A 6,756-nucleotide genomic window follows, 5' to 3' on the forward strand; every position below is an offset into this window, starting at 1 on the left:
GAGAGAGATCTAGGCCTGTGTCCATGTGTGATCTAGGCGTGTGTGTGCAAGACAGAGAGACATCTAGGCCAGTGTGTGTAGGATTTAGGGGGTGTATGTGTATGTGTGTGAGCTGGACCTGTAACTTTGTGTGGATCTGATATCGAGGCCTGCGTGTGTGTGAGATTTGTGGGGCGTGTGTGTGTGTTTGTACGTGTGATCTAGGCCCGTGCGCATGAGACAGAAGAAGATAGTGCAAGGCCTCTGTGTGAGATCTAGCCCCCTCCAGATGTGTGTGTGTGTGTGTTTAGCTCACATACACACCAACACACACAAGGAGGCCTCTGCGTGTGTGATCCAGGCTGCTCTGTGTGTGCGCGCACATGCTATCCAGGCCGCTGTGTGTGCACGCGTGTGATCCATCCCTCTGTATTTGTCTGTGTGCAATCCAGGCAGGTGTCTGTGTGTGTGCATGCGTGATCCAGGCCTTTGGGTGTGTCTGATGATGTGTGCACACGATCCAGGCTAGTGTGTGTGTGTGTGCCCACACATGATCTAGGCATCTGTGTGTGTATGCGTGTGCAATCCAGGCCCATGTGTGTCAGTGTACACACACACAATCCAGACCTGTGTGAGTGTGCATGCAATCCAGGCGTCTGTGTGTGTGTATGTATGTGATCCATGCCTCTGTGTGTACGCGCAATGCAGGCCCCTGTGTGTGTTATGTGAGACAGATGCGTGTGTGTTGGTATGTCTGTGTGTGTGATGCAGGCCCGTGTGTGTGAGTGACACAGAGCCCTCTGTGCGTGTGTGTGTGTGTGTGTGTGTATGTTGGGGTGTGCGTCTGCTTGGGTGTGCACGTGATGCAGGCCTGCAAGTGTGTCAGTGTGAGTGTGCACCAGGCGCTGGCCAGGGCTCTGGTTATGTGTCTATGTCTCTGGGTGATGCAGGCCTGTGTGTGTCTGTGAGTGTGTCTGTGTGAGATGCAGGCTCGTGTCTGTGTGTTTCAGGATGTGTGCACGTGACACAGGCTTGTGTATGTGTGTGTCTTACTGTGTGTGTGTGCATGTGTATTAATCTGTGGCTCTGTGTGTGTGATGCAGGTCAGTGTCTGTGTGTGTGTGTGATGCAGGACTGTGTCTGTGTGTCTGACAGGCTGGTGTGTGTGTCTGTGTGTTTGACGCAGACCTGTGTGTGTGTGTGTCTGACAGGCTGGGGGGGGGTGTCTCTGGGTGTGTGACACAGGCCGGTGTGTGTCTGTATGTGTCTGTGTGTGTGTGACAGGCTGGTGTGTGTGTCTCTGGGTGTGTGATGCATGCCGGTGTGTGTCTCTGTGAGTGTGTGTGTCAGGGTATGTGACGCAGGCTGGTGTGTGTGTGTCTGTGTCTGTGTCTGACAGGCTGGTGTGTGTGTCTGGATGTGTGATGCAGGCCAGGGTGTGTGTGTGTCTGTGTGTGAGCGCGGGGAGGCTGGTGAGTGTGTGTGTGTCTGACAGGCTGTGTCGGGGTGTGTGTGTGTGACGCAGGCTGGTGTGTGTGTGTCAGAATGTGATGCAGGCGGTGTGTGTGTATGTGTGTGTCGGTGTTTGTGTGAGACGCAGGTGGTGCGTGTGTCAGTGTGTGTGTGATGCAGATGGTATGTGTGTCGTGTGTGTGATGCAGGTGGTGTGTGTTTGTCGGGGTGAGTGTGTGTGTGACACAGGCGGGGTGTTTGTATGTGTGTGTCGGGGTGTGTGTGTGTGTGACGCAGGCGGTGTGTGTGTGCCAGTATGTGTGTGATGCAGGCCGGTGTGTGTGTGTGTGTTGGGGGGGTGTCAGCGTGTGTTTGTGTGACGCAGGCCGGCGTGTGTGTGTCGGGGTGTGTGTGTGTGTGTCGGGGTGTGTGTGTGATGCAGGCCGGTGTGTGTGTCTCAGGGTGTGTGTGTGACGCAGGCAGGTGTGTGTCGGGGTGTGTGTCAGGGTGTGTGTGTGTGACGCAGGCAATGTGTGTGTGTGTGTCGGTGTGTGTGACACAGGTGGTGTGTGTGTCAGTGTGTGTGTGATGCAGGCGGTGTGTGTGTGTCGTGTGTGTGTGACGCAGGTGAGGTGTGTGTTTGTGAGGGCTTGTGTGTGTGTGTGTGTGTCGGGGTGTGTGTGACACAGGTGGTGTGTGTTTGTGTGTGTCGGGTTTGTGTGTGTGTGACACAGGCGGTGTGTGTGTGTGTGTGTGTCGGGGTGTGTGTGTATGTGTGTGTGTGTGATGCAGGCGGGGTGTGTGGGTATGTGTTGGGGTGTGTGTGTGAGACACAGGCGGGGTGTGTGTGTCGGTGTGTGTGTGTGTGATGCAGGTGGTGTGTGTGTGTGTGTCGGGGTGTGTATGTGTGTGACGCAGGCGGTGTGTGTGTGTGTCGGTGTGCGTGTGTGTGTGTGTGTGACAGAGGCGGGGTGTGTGTGTGTCGGGGTGTGTGTGTGACGCAGGCGGTGTGTGTGTGTGTGTGTCGTCTGTGTGTGACGCAGGTGAGGTGTGTGTTTGTGAGGGTTTGTGTGTGTGTGACACAGGCGGTGTGTGTGTGTGTGTTAGTGTCGGGGTGTGTGACACAGGTGGGGTGTGTTTGTGTGTGTCGGGTTTGTGTGTGTGTGACACAGGCGGTGTATGTGTGTGTGTGTGTGTGTCGGGGTGTATGTGTATGTGTGTGTGTGACGCAGGCGGGTTGTGTGGGTATGTGTTGGGGTGTGTGTGTGAGACACAGGCGGGGTGTGTGTGTCGGTGTGTGTGTGTGTGTGAGACGCAGGTGGTGTGTGTGTGTGTGTCGGGGTGTGTATGTGTGTGACAGAGGCGGGGTGTGTGTGTCGGGGTGTGTGTGTGTGTGACGCAGGCGGTGTGTGTGTGTGTGTGACACAGGCGGGGTGTGTGTGTGTCGGGGTGTGTGTGTGTGTGTGTGTGACACAGGCAGGGTATGTGGGTATGTGTCGGTGTGTGTGTGTGTGTGACGCAGGCAGTGTGTGTGTGTCGGGGCGTGTGTGTGTGTGACGCAGGCGGTGTGTGTGTGTCGGGGTGTGTGTGTGTGTGACGCAGGCGGTGTGTGTGTGTGTGTCGGGGGTGTGTGTGTGACGCAGGCGGGGTGTGTGTGTGTGTGTCGGGGTGTGTGTGTGTGTGTGATGCAGGCGGGGTGTGTGTGTGTGTCGGGGTGTGTGTGTGTGTGTGACGGAGGCGGGGTGTGTGTGTGTCGGGGTGTGTGTGTGTGTGACGCAGGCGGTGTGTGTGTGTCGGGGTGTGTGTGTGTGACACAGGCGGGGTGTGTGTGTCGGTGTGTGTGTGAGTGTGTGACAGAGGCGGGGTGTGTGTGTGTGTCGGGGTGTGTGTGTGTGTGTGTGTGTGTGTGTCTGTGTGTGTGTGACAGAGGCGGTGTGTGTGTGTGTGTGACGCAGGCGGTGTGTGTGTGTCGGGGTGTGTATGTGTGTGACGCAGGCGGTGTGTGTGTGTGTGACACAGGCGGGGTGTGTGTGTCGGGGTGTATGTGTGTGACGCAGGCGGTGTGTGTGTGTGTGTGACGCAGGCGGGGTGTGTGTGTGTGTCGTGTGTGTGTGTGTGTGTGAGACGCAGGCGGTGTGTGTGTGTGTGTGTGTGACGCAGGCGGTGTGTGTGTGTCGGGGTGTGTGTGTGTGACACAGGCGGTGTGTGTGTGTGTGTGTGACACAGGCGGGGTGTGTGTGTCGGTGTGTGTGTGTGTGACGCAGGCAGTGTGTGTGTGTCGGGGTGTGTGTGTGTGTGTGACAGAGGCGGGGTGTGTGTGTGTCGGGGTGTGTGTGTGTGTCGGGGTGTGTGTGTGTGTGTCTGTGCGTCTGTGTGTGTGACAGAGGCGGTGTGTGTGTGTGTTGGGGTGTGTGTGTGTGTGTGATGCAGGCGGTGTGTGTGTGGCGGGGTGTGTGTGTGTGACACAGGCGGAGTGTGTGTGTCGGTGTGTGTGTGTGTGTGTGTGACAGAGGCGGGGTGTGTGTGTGTCGGGATGTGTGTGTGTGTGACAGGCGGGGTGTGTGTGACGCAGGCGGTGTGTGTGTGTGTCGGTGTGTGTGTGTGTGTGTGTGACGCAGGCGGTGTGTGTGTGTCGGGGTGTGTGTGTGTGTGTGACGCAGGCGGTTTGTGTGTGTCGGGGTGTGTGTGTGTGTGTGACACAGGCGGGGTGTGTGTGTGTGTCTGACGCAGGCGGTGTGTGTGTGTCGGGGTGTGTGTGTGTGATGCAGGCGGTGTGTGTGTGTGTGTGACACAGGCGGGGTGTGTGTGTGTCGGGATGTGTGTGTGTGTGACAGGCGGGGTGTGTGTGTGTGTCTGACGCAGGCGGTGTGTGTGTGTCGGGGTGTGTGTGTGTGACACAGGCGGGGTGTGTGTGTGTGTGTCAGGGTGTGTGTGTGTGACGCAGGCGGTGTGTGTGTGTGTGTGACACAGGCGGGGTGTGTGTGTGTGACGCAGGCGGTGTGTGTGTGTCGGTGTGTGTGTGTGTGTGACGCAGGCTGTGTGTGTGTGTCGGGGTGTGTGTGTGTGACACAGGCGGGGTGTGTGTGTGTCAGTGTGTGTGTGTGTGACACAGGCGGTGTGTGTGTGTGTCGGTGTGTGTGTGTGTGTGACGCAGACGGTGTGTGTGTCGGTGTGTGTGTGTGTGTGTGTGACGCAGGCGGTGTGTGTGTCGGGGGGTTTGGGTGACACAGGCGGTGTGTGTGTGTGTGACGCAGGCGGGGTGTGTGTGTCGGGGTGTGTGTGTGTGTGTGTGTGATGCAGGCGGTGTGTGTGTGTCGGGGTGTGTGTGTGTGACACAGGCGGGGTGTTTGTGTGTCGGGGTGTGTGCGTGTGACGCAGGCGGTGTGTGTGTGTTGGTGTGTGTGTGTGACACAGGCGGGCTGTGTGTGTGTGACGCAGGCGGGGTGTGTGTGTCGGTGTGTGTGTGTGTGTGTGTGACGCAGGCGGGGTGTGTGTGTGTGTGTGACGCAGGCGGTGTGTGTGTGTCGGGGTGTGTGTGTGTGTGTGTGTGTGTGACGCAGGCGGTGTGTGTCGGGGTGTGTGTGTGTGTGAGAGGCAGGCGGGGTGTGTGTGTCGGGGTGTGTGTGTGTGTGACACAGGCGGTGTGTGTGTGTGTGTGTGACGCAGGCGGTGTGTGTGTGTCGGTGTGTGTGTGACGCAGGCGGTGTGTGTGTGTCGGGGTGTGTGTGAGTGTGTGACAGAGGCGGGGTGTGTGTGTGTCAGGGTGTGTGTGTGTGTGTGACAGAGGCGGTGTGTGTGTGACGCAGGCGGTGTGTGTGTGTGTCGGGGTGTGTGTGTGTGTGTGTGTGTCTGTGTGTGTGTGACAGAGGCGGGGTGTGTGTGTGTGTGTGACGCAGGCGGTATGTAGTGTTGTGTCGGGGCGTGTGTGTGTGTGTGACGCAGGCGGTGTGTGTGTGTGTGACACAGGCGGGGTGTGTGTGTCAGGGTGTATGTGTGTGACGCAGGCGGTGTGTGTGTGTCGGTGTGTGTGTGTGACGCAGGCGGGGTGTGTGTGTGTGTGACACAGGCGGGGTGTGTGTGTCGGTGTGTGTGTGTGACGCAGGCAGTGTGTGTGTGTCGGGGTGTGTGTGTGTGTGTGTGACAGAGGCGGGGTGTGTTGTGTGTCGGGGTGTGTGTGTGTGTGTGTCGGGGTGTGTGTGTGTGTGTCTGTGCGTCTGTGTCTGTGTGTGACAGAGGCGGGGTGTGTGTGTGTCGGGGTGTGTGTGTGTGTGTGATGCAGGCGGTGTGTGTGTGTCGGGGTGTGTGTGTGTGACACAGGCGGAGTGTGTGTGTCAGTGTGTGTGTGTGTGTGTGTGACAGAGGCGGGGTGTGTGTGTGTCGGGATGTGTGTGTGTGTGACAGAGGCGGTGTGTGTGTGACGCAGGCGGTGTGTGTGTGTGTCGGTGTGTGTGTGTGTGTGTGTGACGCAGGCGGTGTGTGTGTGTCGGGGTGTGTGTGTGTGTGTGTGACGCAGGCGGTTTGTGTGTGTCGGGGTGTGTGTGTGTGTGTGACACAGGCGGGGTGTGTGTGTGTGTGTCTGACGCAGGCGGTGTGTGTGTGTGTGTCAGGGTGTGTGTGTGTGACGCAGGCAGTGTGTGTGTGTTGGGGTGTGTGTGTGTGATGCAGGCGGTGTGTGTGTGTGTGTGACACAGGCAGGGTGTGTGTGTGTGTGTGTGACGCAGGCGGGGTGTGTGTGTGTGTGATGCAGGCGGGGTGTGTGTGTCGGTGTGTGTGTGTGTGTGTGTGTGACGCAGGCTGTGTGTGTGTGTCGGTGTGTGTGTGTGACACAGGCGGGGTGTGTGTGTGTCGGGGTGTGTGTGTCGGGGTGTGTGTGTGTGTGACACAGGCGGTGTGTGTGTGTGTGTGTGACACAGGCGGTGTGTGTGTGTGTCGGTGTGTGTGTGTGTGACACAGACGGTGTGTGTGTCGGTGTGTGTGTGTGTGTGTGACGCAGGCGGTGTGTGTGTCGGGGGGGTTGTGTGACACAGGCGGTGTGTGTGTGTGACGCAGGCGGGGTGTGTGTGTCGGGGTGTGTGCGTGTGACGCAGGCGGTGTGTGTGTGTTGGGGTGTGTGTGTGTGACACAGGCGGGCTGTGTGTGTGTGACGCAGGCGGTGTGTGTGTGTCGGTGTGTGTGTGTGTGTGTGTGTGACGCAGGCGGGGTGTGTGTGTGTGTGTGTGTGACGCAGGCGGGGTGTGTGTGTGACGCAGGCGGTGTGTGTCGGGGTGTGTGTGTGTGTGAGACGCAGGCGGGGTGTGTGTGTCGGGGTGTGTGTGTGTGTGACGC

Source organism: Chrysemys picta, chromosome 16 (assembly GCF_011386835.1).
Source record: "Chrysemys picta bellii isolate R12L10 chromosome 16, ASM1138683v2, whole genome shotgun sequence".
In the NCBI taxonomy this organism is placed as follows: domain Eukaryota; kingdom Metazoa; phylum Chordata; order Testudines; family Emydidae; genus Chrysemys; species Chrysemys picta.